This window comes from Acinonyx jubatus, chromosome B4 (genome assembly GCF_027475565.1).
Source record: "Acinonyx jubatus isolate Ajub_Pintada_27869175 chromosome B4, VMU_Ajub_asm_v1.0, whole genome shotgun sequence".
NCBI classification, from domain to species: Eukaryota; Metazoa; Chordata; class Mammalia; order Carnivora; family Felidae; genus Acinonyx; species Acinonyx jubatus.
In genome coordinates, this window is record NC_069387.1 from 25343962 (window position 1) to 25363281 (window position 19320).

At 41.7% G+C, this 19320-nt stretch overlaps 1 protein-coding gene and 1 long non-coding RNA gene across 5 annotated transcripts in view; one reads left to right on the top strand and one right to left on the bottom strand.

Moving 5' to 3' along the window:
• Positions 1–10961, top strand: part of LOC113603629 (uncharacterized) — a 114429-nt gene extending 103468 nt beyond the window's left edge. Inside the window, exon 5 of the long non-coding RNA XR_008299962.1 lies at positions 9435–10961. This is a non-coding gene — a long non-coding RNA (uncharacterized LOC113603629). The remainder of the gene's footprint in view (positions 1–9434) is intronic.
• Positions 1–19320, bottom strand: part of MPP7 (MAGUK p55 scaffold protein 7) — a 290238-nt gene that overhangs the window by 23278 nt on the left and 247640 nt on the right. The window lies entirely within an intron of this gene.

Genomic DNA, 19320 nt, shown 5'->3' on the forward strand with positions numbered 1-19320 from the left:
GGGTAATACATTGCTTCATGGCCTGTCTATCCCACCAGACAGAGTCCATGAGAGCAGGAATCATATTAGGTCACTTGCCTTTCCCCAAAAGCAATTAAAATCTCAATAAAAATCTGTGGAGTGAATGCAACTTCTAGTGACACCCTCATCACCTTAAGCTCACTGGAAGACCTCATCTACTCTGGGAACACAGAAGCCAACAAGTGGATATGTCTTTGAAGCCCTTTCTATAAACGTATATGTCTAAATCCATCTAGACCATCACCCTCTGAACAGACACACACTCCTACACCTCCTCTTTCTGAATCCTCACCTCTTGTGGCTCCATCAACACTTAAAACTAGTAAATTCTCTCCTACCTTAAAACAACAACAAACTTCCCCTAACCTTAAGCTGTCCCTCTGCCACTGCTCGGTCCTGTCTCTGCCACCCTGGCTTAGGCTCCTGTCATGTGTCACCCGCATCTCTCACTCTCCCTCCAGTGCATACAGAATCAAATATCAATTCCTTGACAAGTTTCCTTTTTTTTTTTTTTAATGTTTATTTATTTTTGAGAGAGACAGAGACAGAATGCGAGTGGGTTAGGGGCAGAGAGAGAGGGAGACCATCTGAAGCAGGCTCCAGGCTTTGCACTGTCAGCACAGAGCCCGATGTGGGGCTCAAACTCACGAACCATGAGATCATGACCTGAGCCGAAGTTGGACGCTCAACCAACTGAGCCACCCAGGCGTCCCCTTGACAAGTTTATATATAGACTGCATGTTGTGAGCTATATTTCTATTTCTAATTTTCATTCATTTTTTAATGTTTATTTTTTAATGTTTATTTATATTTTAATGTTTATTTTTTTTTTAGAGACAGAGACAGAGAATGAGCAGGGGAGGGGTAGAGAGAGGGGGAGACAAAGAATCTGAAGCAGACTCCAGGCTCTGAGCTCTCAGCACAGAACCCAACATGGGGCTCGAACTCAAGGAACTGTGAGATCACGACCTGAGCCGAAGTCAGAGGCTTAACGGACTGAGCCACCCAGGCACCCGTTTATTTACTTTTGAGAGAGACAAAGCATGAGCTGAGCAGAGGAGGGGCAGGGAGACAGACAGGGAAACACAGAATCCGAAGCAGGCTCCAGGCTCTAAGCTGTCAGCACAGAGCCAGACATGGGGCTCAATCCCTTGAACTGAGATCATGACTTCAGCCAAAGTTGGATGCTCAACCGGCTGCGCCACCCAGGGACCCCTAATTTTCATTCTTGATACTCCTTCCTAGGTACACTCCAGCTACATGAGGTCCCCCTGCTTCCGGAAATATGGCAGGTTCTCTTTTGTGTTGTTGGATCCTCATGGCATGCTGCTTGCTTTTGCAAGGACACTCCTGCCCTCTTCATGTGCTAATTCTTGCTTGTTGTTTCAGCTTAGATACACTTTAGGGAAATCCTCCCTAACACTTTAAATTTGGGTTCGGTACCAAGTTCATGTGTTCTCTGTACTTGAAATTCAAGAGACTAATCACCCAGTACTCTGTCTTTTAGCTGTCTTGATCCTCTAACAGACCGTGAGCTCTGTGAAAACAGGGGAGTTATCTACTTGTTCATCAGCTAGCAAACTGTAGGCACTCATTAGTTTGCTGTATTCATTTAAATTCTACTCAGTAATTATGCTGTCCTGGAGGTATGACCATTTGCTGAATGAACCAAAGGAATGGGAGCTAAAGGTAAAAGCATCTGTTCCCAGAATGCTTCGATATGATGGTGAGGTAACATGCTCATGGTCCCTAAGGGGAATTGGTTGGTGAAGATCACATTTGAACTTGGCTCTTTGGATCTAAAAATAAAGAGAAGCAGAGGGGAAGGTGATGACTTCAGCTCTGGACCTGTGAGTTTCAGGAAAGGAAATCGATCTACCTTATCACTATCAGACAAGGACTGACTGTGGTGTAACAGAGAGGTCAGAGAGGTCGTGACCACAGGCACGACAAGAGAGAACGTGGGACTGTGAGAAGAAATGAGATCTCCGAGGGAGAGGAGGACAGGGATAGCATTACTGACTGCGGTATGCTGGGCACCATTTGGGGTGTATGTATTTTACCCACTCTGAAGGTACCAACAATAAAGTGCTAAAACTTACTCTTTACTAGAAAACAGAAAAAGAACAAGGGGTATTACAAATGGAGCTGTGTTCCCTGTACAAACGAAGCCAACTCAGTTGTATATGCGCAAAGAAAAAGACAGAAGCGAATAAAACACTAAAATTTAAATAGCACATCCTGGCCTGCCCTGCCCACCCCCGACTCCACACCCAGGGCTAAAAGGGTGATAAGAATTTACATTTTTTTCAGCAGGTCTCAGCTCTGGAGTGCTTCCCAGAGTGTAAGATACTTTGCTGAGTGAGAGTCTAGCTTTTTTTGTCCTCTTCTATCACCCTTGCCAAAACCCACAATGATTTATTTTAACTCTGGAGGAAAAAACTAGATGTGTCTGATTTAGTGGGCAAAAGTATGCTGCCTCTAATACAATGCCCTTACATTGTGCCTATATTCAGTTTTACCCCTTATACAATCTCTTCACAGCGAGATGGAGTATCACTCCACTCATGGAGTGTACAGTGGCAGATATCTTACTTGAAACATGTTCCCTAGATTTGAGGTCATCATCTTCCAAGGTGGGAGTTTCCTTACAAAAAAGGCTAAAGTAGGGATACAGTTTCCATCATTCTGACAACAAAACTGCTCCCAGGGCCTCCAAACAGCATTCTCCCTGACAGGCTCTTGGATCACCTCTGCTATCCACATTGGTGAAGTTCTGGAATTTCTCTTATTAGCTCTTAACCTTAAGATCACCACCTAGATCCACACCCCTAGCCGTAAGTTCACAGCATTTTCAGTGGCTGCTTTGTATTTAGGATGCAATAGCTACTTATACTGTAGGCCGCTCTAGGGATGCAAACTGTGTTAGGTTCATTCTGCAGTGGGACAGATTCACTGCTCCTTTGATACAAAAATTTTTAACACACTTGGTGAAATACAGTTATACATACATACACAAATTGGTTATACTATAGTTTGTTTCAGTTGTGCTTGTTAATGCTTAAAGAGAAACAGAGAAGATAATCTAAACAGCACACATTTAAATACAGACAACAGGCTATGGAAACATAGTAATTATGATGTGACATATCAAGGTTTTTCTATGTAGCAGGCATGTGCTACATGGTTAACATACACCATTACTAATTCTCAAAAGCTCCCTGTGAGAAAGGTATTATTATCTTCACCTTACAGACAAGAAAATGGACGAGAGGTTAAGGAATTTTCCTAAGGTCACACACAGCTGGAGTGCTCTTCAAATGGTATTTAAAAGCCTGTCCAGGGGCGCCTGGGTGGCTCAGTCGGTTGAGCGTCTGACTTCGGCTCGGGTCATGATCTTCCAGCTCATGAGTTCAAGCCCCGCATCTGGCTCTGTGCTGACAGCTCAGAGCCTGGAGCCTGCTTCGGATTCTGTGTCTCCCTCTCTTTGCCCCTTCCCCACTCATGCTCTGTCTCTATCTCTCAAAAATGAATAAACAAACAAACAAGCCTGTCGTCCGTTGCACTCAAAAAGTCTTCATTCTTTCCATCCTGCCGATCATCTTATCAAAAGAATGCCAATAAAATACAATCCCAAATAGCCAGTGATCCACTGTCTGATTATGGCTGTGATCCATAGCTTCAGAGTCTCTGACCCTATTCTCAGCTGCCCCACACCTTGGATAGTGATGACTATCCTGACTATCTGACTCTCAGGAATACTGTATTCCACAGAGACCCTGGCTACAAAAAGTGGAAGTCAGATTTGATCTCCAAACTCACTCTGTGCAGAACCTCTGAAAAGTCTATATTAAGCTTAATGGCGGCAGTGGATGTGCTAGGCCTGGGTGACGTACACAGGGCATGTGTGTTAGCATTCTAGATCCAGGACTAAGGAAATACAACGATGATATGGAAGTAGTAAGTAAAACCCCAAAAACGGTCTAAAAAATCATCTTGGAGTTCATTAATTTGGAATTCAGGTAGTGAACTAAAATTGATGTGCCACTAGCTTGGAAAGAACATAGAAGAATGTTTCTATTCAAACCAAAACATGTAAATAAGTATCTGTTTCATTTCATTTTAATTCCACAGGAATTTACAAAATCAACTTGGCAAATTCAGGAAAGAAAGAATAAAGCCACTGATTCCCATTAGTTGATGTTCTTGTAAAAACTGTGTCAACTGGAAAATTGAAATAATTAGGAAGGCACATTGTTTTTAATTACTTTCATACATTTAATTGGTAACTCCTTCCTGAAAGTAGGCAAATGTGTTGTGTGTGATTTTATATAAAGGGTTATTCATTTCAGCCAAAGAAATACAGCCCATTTAGGGTGTCAATAATGATGCTAGTAAAGTTGCTGTTTAAAACACTACACGTAAGGAAATATTCATGTTAAAGTAAATGCAAGAATGCCTTTATTTTTATCTTAAAAAGCAGATCTTTAAAAATCTACATGCAAATTCTCAGCCTGTGTTTATGCAGGAGAATTTAGACATATACACAACACCTTTGCCCCAAATGACTTCTATGTGTGTTGACATTATTGACCCATTAGCCATGTAATTATAAGAGGTTGAATGTTTCCATCGTTCTATTTTCAGATTTTCTTCTTTTTATTCTATGGATGTGTGTAAGGTTCATGGTTTGTAACAAATCTTTATGTACGGAAAACAAGAAAGATGTTATTTATTAGAACAGTAGCTAACACTACTTTTAAAATTAATTCATAGTTGATGGACAGCACTTTTCATTCTATAAACATGGCCCCCCAAAAAGACCTCCTTTCTGAATCTGAAACAGACATACACAATTAAAAATCAAAAAAAGGCTGGGCACTTGGGTGGCTCAGTTGGTTGAGTGTCTGACTCAATTTTGGCTTAGGTCATGACTCCCAGAGTTGTGGGATCAGGCCCCACGTTGGGCTCCGTGCTGACCATGGAGCCTGCTTGAAATATTCTCTCTCTTTCTGCCCTTCCCCTGCTCATGCTCTTTCTAATTAAAAACAAATCAAAAAGGCTAAATGAGTGGAGAAAGCATTGAGGAAATAAAACCAGGGCCTGCCAGCAGCACTTTGAAACCGTAGGTACACTGAAAGAATGCTCTAAAATATGGGTGTGGTGTTCTATACTAAAAAACAAAACCAAAAAACTACGGACACTCTGTGGTATTGTCCTCATTTCTATGTTAGTGCAGATCCTGAGTAAAGGAATATCTACTAGAACAATAACGTATTACTATTGTGAAAATTATTTAATTGAAATCCATGAAATGTGATGTTTTTAAAAAGACACTTAAGTAGTAAGTGGACTTTTGTAAATGTCCAGCATAGAATTTTAGTTGTAGTTCTTCTAAAGGCTGATGAACATCAAAATGAATTTAATAATGTGAATCTCGATGAGCAGTACCTTACACATGAAAGGATAATTGGGCTCAAGATCACAGTGTTACTAATCTGTTAGGAAAGAAACTTCTGAGAAAGAAAGAGATACAGATAGATGAGATTGGCTAAATTAGTTTTAACATACCTTATATTCATGTAACAGTCATAACACATTTAAAAAATCCATTCTTAGGGCACATGGGTTGCTCAATTGGTTAAGTGTCTGACTGTTGGTTTCAGCTCAGGTCATGATCTCAGAGTTCATGAGTTTGAGCCCCATGTCAAGCTCTGTGCTGGCAGCGTGGAGCCTGCTTGGGATTCTCTCTCTCTCCCTCTCTTTCTGCCCCTCCCATGCTCACATACTCTCTCAAAATAAATAAATAAACTTTAAAAAAATTAAAAAATAAAAAATCTATTCTTTTTTTTTAAATTTTTTTTCAACGTTTATTTATTTTTGGGACAGAGAGAGACAGAGCATGAACGGGGGAGGGGCAGAGAGAGAGGGAGACACAGAATCGGAAACAGGCTCTAGGCTCTGAGTCATCAGCCCAGAGCCTGACGCGGGGCTCGAACTCACGGACCGCAAGATCGTGACCTGGCTGAAGTCGGACGCTTAACCGACTGCGCCACCCAGGCGCCCCAATAAAAAATCTATTCTTATTTGGACTTCTGTCCAGTATTAAATTACATATTGGAGAGAAATCTGTTGCTCTGATCAAGTTCTCTTCACTTTTGCTAATGATCTTGACATTATTACTATGACACAAAAATGGCATATTGTATGAAAGCCCCTTGCACGGATGCAGCTTTTGCTATGGGTTTACCTCCAGTGTACCTGCACCACTTAATGTGAACAATCTTCCACACTTCCCCCTGGACACTTTTATAGTATTGGCCGGACTTGTTCAGAGAAAAATCTCAAAATTGCTAGAGTCTGCAATAAATATCCCAACGGTTTTTGTTACCCGAAAAAACACACTCAAATCAAATGGACTCTCTAGGTACCCCTCAGATCAGACACATTAAAAAGCCTACTTACCTTACTGTAGCACTACGAGTTTTGTTGCTCGAGGCATAAAATAAAAACAACCATGCTATTATATTTGACTCGCAATCTTATAATGATCACATCAGTGGGTGGCTGGATTTTGTACTGGAGAGTGACAAATCTGTTTATAAAACTAAATGTAAAGTTCCCTTGCAATCAAACTATATAGAAAATATAGCAACTTAGCAGTTCATAACAAACCCTGCCAGAGGTTCAGGTTTTCTTTTCTCTGTTGAGTTCATTTATAATGGAAGAAAAATCCTACTAATGAAGCATCAATTTGTATGCTGTCAGAAAGAAAGACAGAAAGAAAGAAAGAAAGAAAGAAAGAAAGAAAGAAAGAAAGAAAGAAAGAAAGAAAGAAAGAAGAAAGAAAGAAAGGAAAGAAAGAACAAAAGAAAGAAAAGAAAAGAAAGAAAGAAAGAAAAAGTGGGAAGCTTGCTGAAAGAGCATCATTTTTTCCAAAGTGGCTATTTATATCAGACTTTGACTGACTGAGTGCTCATCTCATCTCTATCTCAGGGGTATGACGAGTCAATAAAATTAAAAGGTCAAAATAACCCATCCTTGAGTCTTCCTTAGCTAAGCAGAAGAGGGCATGGGTAGCTTTCTTACTTCAGAGTCTGTTCAAAAATGCAACCTTTCCAACAAGGCTACCACGATCTGATTCGAAATCGCAAACTCCTGATTCCCTCAATCTGCACTGCATTTACTTTCTTTCACAGAATTTATCACCCTCGAGAACTGTACAGTTGACTTTATATTTCTAATTCATACTGAGTATGTTTTTTTTGGTCTATGTCCTCCCATTGGAATGTAAACACCAGGAGGACGAAACATTTGTGTTGTTCGCTGAGGAACCCACCAGCTTAGAACAGTGCCTGGTGCGGTCGGGACTCCGTAAAAATCAGCTGAATGAACTGAATTGTGATTTATGCCCAGAAATTAAGCCAGAGTATAAACATTTAAGATACACCAATGGCACAAAAAAGCCAACTGTGATTCTAATAAAGATCATATTTACCTCTTATATACAAGGATTATAATTTTAAATCCAGCACATGCTCATAAATTCAATTATGACTTTTGGGTTTACAGTTGTCCCTATAAAATCCTCCAGAGCAGACCCTAATTCCTACAAGCCTTCAATCAAAGTTTGCCAAAAGTTATGAGGATTTTAATAAACACATTAACATTTATATTCAGCTTTTCTCTCTGCTGTATGCGGGAGACTTTTTATTCTGCTACAGTTTTATGGAAGAATGATGACAGTCTTATAAAGGTCTATTTATTCAAACCACCTCTACAAAGCAGTCTTTCGACAGCATATGAGATTCAGCACAAAGGAGGGCAGAATAGTACTTAATGCTCAAGCCGGAAAGGTGAAATATATAGAAAGATTTATTATTAGTTTCCTCTTCTGCCTCATAACCAGACAGAACAAGTCACAAATTGTCTGAATAGCCACATGATGGATTTTGCTCTTCTATTGGCTGAAGCTGTGAAGTGTGTTAGTAGCTTTTTAAACACCAAAGCTTTCTCTCCACTCCTTCCCCCACAAACACAGACGCATTATTTGGCTTTATTACTTTCCTTTTTAAAAAGTCAGGTCTCACTAAAGATAAAATTTATGCAGAAAAATGTACTAAATGGCTGACATTTGGTTTTCACATCCTTTTTTGGAAAATACTTTTAAATGCAGAAGGGAAGAGAACAGAAAATGTCACTAGGCTATTTTTGTGGCTAAAATGTGGCTTTGGAATGGTACCTTTACAGAACGAAGAGAAAATCAAATGCTTGTGAGCAAGGCTCAAAGTCCTCAATTGTCATAGTTTTGCTGTGTTAACAACTTGTTCTGTTTTAATTTCTTGAACATTAAGTCCAAGAATAAAAAGCATGCAATATTATGGTAAGAATATAGAGCAAATAATGCTATAGACCTCTTTTTTTTTTTAATGTTTATTTATTTCTGAGATAGAGTCAGAGCATGAGTTGGGGAGGGGCAGAGAGAGAGGGAGACACAGAATCTGAAGCAGGCTCCAGGCTCCGAGCTGCCAGCACAGGGCCCGACGTGGGGCTCGAACTCAAAAACCGCGAGATCATGACCTGAGCTGAAGTCTGTCACTCAACTGACTGAGCCACCCAGGCACCCCTGTGCTGTAGACCTCTTTAGCAATCTTTACCTTACAGTTTCAAGGCAAATATCATTATTCCCAATGGCTTTGAAAACATGGGAAAAACAAATGAGGCTTGAGGAGGGCCAGGCTGCTTACACTCTACTCTTTCCACTTCCCAACACATGGTGTGTGAGCCAAGGCACTGCTTCCTCAGCATATGATTTCGACAATCATGAAAAGTTAACAGTTAATTCATGAACAATTCAAAATTTCTAAAATTTGAGCCCACTGCTTTGTTACCTCTTTTAGATGATACACTGCCAAATATTCTACTGTAGCTTATAAGTGTTTTGAACAGTGGTGGAAAAATTAGCAGAAGCCTACTCATATTTGAACATTTCATGTTTGTCTTGTCAGTATTCTTAGTTAACATTGTAAAAAAGACAGCCCCAAAATGGAGTCACTTATGCTAAGGCCACATCACCAAACCAAGACTTAATACCTAACCTAATTAGTTTCAACCTCTCCAAGGAGTGGACTCTTAAACCAGTCAATCTAGAATTACCTGCTCAGCACCAGTGAGGTGATCTGTCTGAGAGACACCTGCCATCCCCCAAAGAAAGGTGATCTGGCCTGAAATAATCCATACTTCCATACTTTGCTAGGAACTTCCTTGTCCTGCCCTCTCTAACTAAAAGTCTTTCATTTTGTACAGCTCTTTGGAGTTCTATCTGCTGGATGGGATGCTGCCCAACTCATGAATCACTGAATAAAGCCAGTAAGATCTTAAGAATTTACTCATTGAATTTGGTTTTTTAACAGATTTTATTTGGTGGTGGTAGGATCTGAAGGAAACTTCTGACACCTCTGGGGATGGTGGGAAACACAGGTGTGATATCTGAGAACCCTCCGAGTTCTCTTTCTTGTTGTTTCTGAGGACCATAGGTAAGTTTCCCCTGGTTCTGGGTTCTGCTCTCTTTGCATCAAGCTCCTCATCTACTTGGCTTTCCAATCCAGTCCTTAGCAGGTTGGCTTGATCTGGCAGATGGTTCTACCCCGAGCCCCAGTCCTAGCCCTTATTTAGTCCAGTCTCCCGTTGGGAGTCTGCTGGCTCTGTCCACAGTTCCAGGTCGGTCATGGCGGGTGGAGTGCAACTAATGCCCCTTCTTCTTCTTTTGTTTGGCCAGTCTGCCATCACATCTCTTTGGCTACTGCTGGTGTGTTAATGTGCACATGCTTGTCTGTCTTGTTTTGTGTGGGTAAAAGGCTATTGCCAGTGGGAATCTTGGAAGCCAAAAAGTCACAAACTAGGTGGGCATGGATCTGTACTTAATAGCTGTTAGGGCGCTCCACGCCAACTCTAGGACTCCTGTGTTAGGACTGGTAAGTCAGGGAAAGGGGTTAGATTGACACCGGGTCAACCTGTAAACCTCAAGAAAATTTCGGCGCAGTGATGTATGCTGTAAAACCCCACCCCATACAGTGGCATATCCCTCTGAGGTATTAGTTTGGCTCCAGGAGACTCAACTGCTTGGCTAAAGAACTGAGATTCTTAAATTAAAAAGAGCTGAGTGTGTCGTGTCCCAGCACATCTGCTTATTTTAGGTCTAAGAGCTACAGTCCGGGAAGTGATAGACAGCTTCAAAAATGGCAACTCTTACTAAAGAAAACCTAGAATTGGCCATTCTAGGGGAATGGTCCAATTAGACAAGACTGTTCACTTAAGAAGTGCACTTGAGGAGCAGTTTCCACATCGAACAAACAGAATGGGATACCTATTTTAATTGGTATGGAGAAGCTTCCAAAAGGTTTCGAGATGCCAAAATAGCTTCATTGAAAAATTCATAGCAAAAGGCTATGAAAAATTAAAGACAGAAAAGTTAAAGACATAGAGGTTTCTACAACAAAAGACAGACTGATATAACTCCTACTGCTCCCCTCTACCCTCCTTTACCTCAGGACTCATGTTCTACTAACTCTCTATCTGAACTACCTTTCCACTCTGAAGAGACTCTTATACAATTACCTTTTAAAATAAAACCACTCAAGGCTGCAGGAGATCCTCCTGAGGCATCTTTCACGCCTTGATCAAAAATCAAATCGGACTAAGGCCCCTAGTTAAAGAATTTTCTAAACTCAAGGAGGAATCCCAAAAGTTTTCTGAAGAATTTAGAGTCCTTATCAGGGCCTATGACACCAGGCCACCAGATCTTTATCAGCTTGGGCACATGCTGGTGGGACCAGATGAAGCCCCCAAATGGATGTGAGAACAGCACACCCCAAGGAAGATATTTGAGATCTCCACCACTGTCCCATTATGGGCCAGAAAAAAAAAAAAAAAAAGAAAAATAGCATCCAGTCTTTTTAAAAGCCATTCCTGGAGTCTTCGCTGCCTGCATCCACTGGTCTATGATTCAAACATGCAAAACAAGATGAATCTGACAGACTCTAAGACCCATCGCAAGCTCTCTTCCTACGGCATTCCAGGTTGCACACAATAAATGAAGCCACCCAACCTGCTCTAGCTGCCATATTTGTTAATGGATTATCTTCTGTGAGTAGTGGATTGATAAAAAGACATAAATAGGATGGGCAGCCACTGATTGGACTGAACTCAAGTCTCTAACTTGTGAGCACTTTGAAACAAGACCAAAATCAAAAGTCCAAGGAGTTATTAGCCTTACAGTTACAAAAGCTACAAGCTAATACCTGGGCCTGCCTCCTCCATTGCACCCTCTTAGGAGTCCGTCTTCAAAACAATGGACCAGGGGTCAATGTCTCATTTTTAATCTACTACGACATTGGGGGAAAAAGCCTTATGCAAATCCTTCATCATCAACTCAAATGCCTCCCTATCTGCCCCCAAATGGCCTCTCCCAGAGTTGACAGGACTCTGAGGGATCCTCTGGTAAAGTGCTACCACTAATCCCCTTAAACAGCCAAGGGGAAACTAAAAGTAAAATCAATGGAAAACCTTGCCAGATTCTGGTCGATACAGGAGCATCATTCTCTATCTTAAACCCTGCTCTCATAGAACAAAAAAAAAGTTGTGAAAAAGAAGTTTCTGTAGTGAGGGTATCTAATGAAATTCAGAGTTTCTACCTCAACCTGCAGTACAGATGACTCTGGGACCTTTGACTGTAAAAGCTTTTTCTGATTTTTGTTTGTTTTGTTTTTGTTTGTTTTTTGGCTATGTGACACAGCACCACTCAACCTGTTAGGTAGAGATCTCCTTTCTAAACTGAAAGGGCTAATACTTTTTGCCTCCAATGGGGACCTCATCTTAGAATTTCCTGACCAACCTGAACTGATGTTTTAGGTCCCTTACAATTTGTCCTTCATGTAGAAGAGAAATAACTCCAGTAAAAGATCCCTGATTTATCTAAGGTTCCTGAAGATCTGTGGGCTACCTCTAACACTGACATTGGGAGAACAAAGTATAGAGCTGATAAAAATTCAGATAGACAGAACTGAACCTCTTCCCAAACTGGCTCAATATCCACAAAAGCCTGAGGCCATGCAAGACCTCATAGCAACAGACCTAATCACTCTGGGACTAATCATTCCTTGGACCAGCCCCTGCAACTGCCAGACTGGAAACCTGATGGGCAAGGATGTCAAATTGTCCAGGACTTGAGAGCTATTAATAAGATAGTCATTCCCCATTTCCCAGTTGCTCCGAACCTGAACAACCTTTTGTCACAAGTTCTACCGGACTCCAGATGGTTTACTGCAATGGACCTATGTTCAAGCCTTCTTCAGCACCACTGGAGACCCCAACAGCCAACCTCTGTTTGCCTTGATTTGGAATAATCAATAGTGTACCTGGATGGTCATGTCTCATGGGTTGACTGAGGCCCCTTCTTATTTCTCCCAAGTGCTCCACCAAGGTTTAAGTCTCCCCCGCCCCCGTAGTCCTCTAGGAAACTGAGCTTTCTATAGTATGTAGATGACCTCTTTCTATGCTCAGTTACCAAATAGGTGTCCTTCAAAGATTCCATTTATTTGCTGCAACAGCCAAAAAAGGACATAAAACTCAAAGGAAAAATTCCAATTATCTCTAGATACTGTTCATTACCTAGGCCATAATCTAGGTGCTAACGGAACCCAGCTATCTCCAAAACAGAATTAAGCTAATCCAACAATGTCCTAGGCCCACAACTAAGCGCCACTTGCATGGATTCCTAGGCCTAGCCGGCTACTGCAGACTCTGGCTCCTAATTTTCAAGTGCCTTCCTCAATCTATGAACTTACTGAAATTTCAGTCCTTGAATCCTTCCTTGGACAAATAAACACAAGTAGGCTTTAATAAGACTAAGAGAAGCTGGGCAAGAGCTGCATGCCCCAGGGCTACCTAACTGTTCAAAACCTTTACCCTATTTGTGCTTGAAAGAGATAACCAAGCCCTGGGAATAATCACTCAAGAACATGGCAGTGAACACAGACCTACTGCTTCCCAGAGCATCCAACTTGATTCAGTTACCTATGCCCACGCCAACTGTCTTAAAGCTGCAGGGGTGTCTGGGTGGCTCAGTCAGTTGAGTGTCCGACTCTTGGTATCAGCTCAGATCATGATTTTGTGGTTCGTGAGATCGAGCCCCTGCATTGGACTCTGTGCTGGCAGTGCGGAGCCTACTTGGGATTCTCTCTCTCCCTCTGTCTCTGCCCCTCCCCCACTTGTGCTATGTCTCGAAATAAACTTAAAAAAAAAGTGGGGTGCCTGGGTGGCTCACTGACTGGCTTCGGCTCAGGTCATGATCTTGCAGTCCATGAGTTCAAGCCCCATGTCGGGCTCTGTGCTGACAGCTCAGAGCCTGGAGCCTGCTTCAGATTCTGTCTCCCTCTCTCTTTGCCCCTTCCCCACTCGTACTCTGTCTCTCTCTCAAAATTAAAAAAAAAAAAAACATAAAAAATTAAAAAAAAAAAAGCTACAGCTGCAAAATTAGCAGAAGCCTCCATAGATTTAACCCTAGGTAATGACATTTATTTACAAATTACACAACCTATGGAGTTTGTAAATAGCTCCAAAATCTTTTAAGTTGTAAGAAGCCCCCAAAGTCTTCTTAATTCTGAATTGACTCAGTATTTCTCCATAAGCAGACTAACTTCCTGTGAGATCCTTCTGATTTTGCTACCCAACCTGCATCTTAAATGTCACAATGTTCTTAATCCTGCCATGTTACTACCCCTACCTCACGAGGGTGAGCCTGACAACTATGAGGCAGTAACACTCCATTTTGTGACACATCCTGATTTATGACCTACCCTTTGACTAATCCTGATCTAATGTTTGTTGATGGGTCATCCTGTAAAAAAAAAAAAAAAAAGGGAACTTCCAGGCTGGCTACACCACTACCCAATACAAACTACATGAGAGGAGAAATCTCCAACAAGCTAAATCAGTCCAACAAACAGAGCTCTGTGCCCTCACCCGAGCACACCATTTATCAAAAGACAAACTGTTAAGATGCATACTGACAGCCGCTATGCCTTTGGTGTTGTCCATGATTTGGGATGTTAGGGAAACAAAGTTGTCTTCTTATGTCCACTGGGACCACAGTCAAACATGGACAACAAATAAAAATCTTTATTACTGCTATTCTCTTACCTTCTCAAATTTCTGTCATCAAAATTGAGGCCCATGCTAAAAACCTGAACCTGGTATCAGAGAAATGCCCTAGCTGACTTTCATGGAAAGGCAAACAACAGAATCTATAACAGCTGGGGCACATGTGGATGAGGTCCCTTTTGCTTCTGCAAAAAAAATGACCCCTTATTGCCAGATTTTTGCCATTCTAATGTTCTATAACATGGCAAGAGTCTGCTTTTGAATCAGAGAAATTAACACGAGCAAACAATGGGTTGTAAATTCAATGAACAGTTGGGGTGATAGGAAAACCAAGATGGCTACTTAGTCTTCTTTATTCCCTGGCATAACCCATTTTTCAGTTTTTGCATTCTTTCACCCACCATGGTCAACCAAGATGACTCTAATTATGAATTGATATTGGTGAGGAGACTTCTATAAAGTTGTGAGAACAGTTTACCATCAATGCCTTATCTACCAGGTCCAAAATCCTGGAAAAACTATTTTTATTCCCAGACACCTCAAACCTCCTCCCTCTGGACACTTTGAGCACCTGCAGCTGGACTTCATCCAACTACCATTTAGTAGGGATTACCAATATATTCTTGTTTTTGTACCAGTATGTTCTAGGTTTCCTAGATGGAGCCATCCCCTTGCTGTAAGGCTGATGCCCTCGCAGTTACAAAGAAATTGCTAGAAAACATGTTCCCCACTTGGGGTATACATTCCACGGTCTCCAGTGATTAAGGCACCCACTTCACTGGGCAGATCATACTAGCCTTAACAGAAACCTTGCAAACTTCTTTGAATGTTATCACTGTCCCTATCACCTTTATCAATCAGGCAGGGTTGGCAAAACTAATGGGATCCTCAAACTTAAAATTTCTAAACTTGCTAAAACTGCTGAACTCCCTTGGCTTAAGGTACTGCCTTTGGTCCTGCTGACTGCTCACAGTACCAGCTTTGGGAAACATAAACTTGTATCACATGAGACAGTCAGCAGCAGACCAGTATGTACTGGTATACAGTTTTCTGCTGAGTCCTTGGTTAACTCATCCTAATATAACCATCTACTGTAAGTCTCTAATGTCTTATGCTAAAGCCTATCATCAATAGGTTTAAAAAGCCTTCCTGGATCCCAGTTCAAAAAATCCTGTTGGTCATAGTCTGGAGCATGGTGACTGAGTGTTCTGGAAATGTCATCGGAGGAAGACAACTCTCCAACCCTGTTGGAAGGGACCTTACCAAGGCTCCTGACTATTGACATTGCTGTGAAAACAGAAAGCACTGAATCCTGGGCACACATGTCACAGCGAGAGAAGACTCCATATAATATCTGATCCTGTATAAATTCTGGAGACTTCTGAATCAAACCAATGAAGAAAAGGAGCTGACATCACTGTATACTATTTCTACCCAAGATGCCAGATCAAGACTTCATACTTCAACTAAACATGAAACCCCCCCCTTTCTTTTCCTTCTCTTCTTTTCCTTCTTTCTTTTTCCTTTCCTTTGGCATTGAACAGGAAAGTAGCACCGTTATCTGTATGTCCCTGGCCATTGCTAAGGGCTGGGCAACCTTTTAGCCTGATGGATTTTGTCATCAAAAACTCTGATCTGTCCATGATGCTAGAGATCCCCTGCTCCTCTCTCTCTCTGTGACCAGCTTTTCTTCTATCCCCCGTATCACCATGAACTATAATCAACCTCCCTTAGAAGTCAGAATCTGACTTTTACAGCCAGAATATTCAGTGCCTTGATTTTACCTTTCTATAGTAACAACTAGACTTCCCAGTTAGATACAAATACCTACGCAAATCAACACATTTGCATTTCCACATTCTTATGATTATCTCAATCATATCTGCCCCAATCATGAGAAGACCCCAACAGAAGTACCCATCTTTGCCAGGAATTTGGAACACCTTTATTTCAGGCAAGGAGATTTACTTCCCGAGTGCACTGAAAACCTAACTGACCCCTGGCTTGAACTGAACTGCGACAATCCCTCCCAGTGAATCCATTTACAGTGCCGCCTTAGTAGAAGTGGCCTGTGCCCCAGAAGGATTTTTCTTTATCTGTGGTTATTATTCTCCTTAAGCCTGTGAATGCCTAGACAGTTGGTGCAAAACCAGGCAATGCCTCCCAGGTTATCCAACTGTGACCCTAACTGTTCACAAACAAACTAAGACACCTCACAGGTCAAGTCCCCTGAATATATGCTGCCAAGTTAGAAAGGACCTAGCAGGAGGCCTTCATGATTTAGGATTCACTTCCTTCGGCAGGTCTCTACTTTCCTAGTCAGGAATGTGTACGCATGAGGCTGTGATCAGGAATCTTTCCTTAACTCCTGAAAGTATTACAGAATCTGCTGCAAAAGTGACAGGTGCCCAGCAAAAATCCTCAGACTCTGTGGGGTGCCTGGGTGGTTCAGTCGGTTAGGCATCTGACTTCGACTCAGGTCACGATCTCAAGGTTCATGAGTTCGAGCCCCATATCAGGCTCTGTGCTGATAGCTCAGAGCCTAAAGCCTGCTTCAGATTCTGTATTTCCCTCTTTCTCTGCCCCTTCCCCACTCTCAGCCTCTCTCTCTCTCAAAAATAAACAAACATTAAAAAATTAAAAACAAAAAAACCCCCCAAATCCTCAGACTCTGTGGCCAAGGTTGCTCTTGATAATAGGGTAGCCCTCGATCCTCTTTTAGCTGAATGAGGAGGTGTCTGTGCTGTGGCCAATTCCACTTGCTGCAACTGGATGACACTTCAGGGGAAGCTGAACTCAGCTACATGAGGTTAGCAAATGAGCCACCTGGCTTAAGGCAGTGACTCCCTCAACAGGATCTTCTTGGGGCTTATTTGATTTTGATTGATTTGGGTCTTAGGGACCATGGCTCCACTGCAGACGTGGGGAGTCATCCTGCTTAAACTAATCATAGCGGTCACCCTGGTGCTCTGTGTTCTCTCAAGGGCTTTAAATGCATGTTTACAGCCGCTAACACATTCCCACCAAGGGAATGACCTCCCTAACACTGAAACGTCAGAAAAGGAACAAAGACAATGATGGATCTAAAAAGAAAGGCGAACCTGAAGTCGTGACCTATCAACACCACAGAGATTCAGCAAAAATGTCATGACCTGTGATTACTGCACAAAGGATCGAGCAAAAACTGAGGACTTGACAGTGTTAGCTGGGAGTGGGGCTAGTGCCTTAAATTTTGATCACATCTCGCAGTCAAGCTGAGAGTCTGATCAAAGGGGGTAAATGTTAAAAAAAAAAAAAAAAAAAAAGACAACAGGCCCCAGATGGAGTCACTTGTTGCTAAGCCCATGTCACCAAACCAAAACATAATACCTAACTTAATTAGTTTTGACCTCTTCTAGGAGTGGACTCTTAACCCAGTTGATCTGGAAATACCCTGGTCAGCACTACCCGCGTAATAGATCCCTGCAGTCCCCTAAACGAAGGTGACCTTGCCTCAAACAATCCACTCTGCGCCAGTAAACTTTTCCCACCCCCTTCTGCCTATAAAAGTCTTTCATTTTGTACTGCTCTTTGGAGTTCCTTTCTATCTGCTAGATGAGATGTTGCCCAATCCATGAATCACCGAATAAAGCCAATAACATCTTTGAGACCGATTTTGTTTTTAGACAAGACGGAAGAGCTACTTTTTATTAAAACCTTCCTAGGTGCCAGGAATTGGTCTAAGTATTTGCAAATGTCATTTCATTTAACCCTCTAACAAACCTAGAAAGTAGGTGCTCTTATTATCCTCCTTTTTCAGATGAAGAAACTGAAGCCCACAGCAAATCTGAAATGTTCAGGTATCCCGTGGCTACCAAAGAGCAGAACAGATTAGAATGTAGCCCATCTTTCCCCAGAGGTTATGGCCATTTATGCTACCCACAATAAACACTAAACTTCGGATACTTCAGATGTGCCATACATACATGCAGGAAAATTTTCTGAGCAATGGCCACACAGAAAAAGGGAAGTAAAAGGAGACAACACTTTGAAGGACAGTTACAAAAGTGACTCTGGCTGTCACTGGATCCCACTATGAAATGTCATGCTCCACAGAAGTCCACAGCAAGGGTAGGGGTAGGATATAAAGTACATATATATACATGTACATATACAAGTATGTGATATAAAATATAGTATATCAGCAATTGCTCCAACATAGGGAAATAAAGTGTTAGGAGCTAAAGAATTTCCAATAGCATATTTTCCTATAAGAATTTCAGAATAAAGTGGATAATAAAAATATTAAAAATAATATTAGAATATTAAATAAAATAAAAATATTAAAAATAATACTGAATCAGTTGATCACAACAGACAAACCAAACCTAAAATATCAATGTGCAAAATCCTGAACAGCAGATTAAGATAAAAACCAAAAGTTTTAAAACCAGCATTACAGGGGCACCTGGGTGGCTCAGTCTGGTTAAGCACCTGATTCTTGGTTTCCACTCAGGTCATGATCTCACGGTTCGTGGGTTTGAGTCCCGCATCTGGCAGTATGAAGCCTGCTTTGGATTTTCTCTCTCCCTCTCTCTCTGCTCCACCTGTAATCTCTCCTTCTCTCAAAATAAATAAACCTAAAAAAATACTAAAACCATCATTAAACACATGGATGACAAAGCACAAAACTGACATGTGATAAGTAGAAAATCAAAATAAATTGCAGCCAGTTCACAATGGCTAACAAAATTGGGTGATGGAAACTGAACCGATTCAAACACAGCAACAAGGCTTTCCCCCAGTGTGCAGAGCATGGGTACTTCACTACATCTGCATTATAACCAGTGGCAAAAGGTAAAAAGCAAAATTTACTGCCTACTCAAGCTGGGCCTGCGGCAACAGCAACAGCATCTGGGAACTTGCTAGAAAGGCAGAATCTCTGGCCTTGCCTCTGAGGCTACCGGTCAGACACTATGTCTGAACAAAATCCCCAGATGAATGGAATGGTGTTAAGATTTGAGACGCCTTGGAGAAGGGGCTGAAGGCCAACGGGAGAGGAAGGGCTCCTCCCTCTGAATATTCTGAGACTGCTGCTGTCTGTACCATCAAAAGACTCCTGAGAGGCAGTCTCTGAAATGTGAAGGCCAAGCAGCCAGG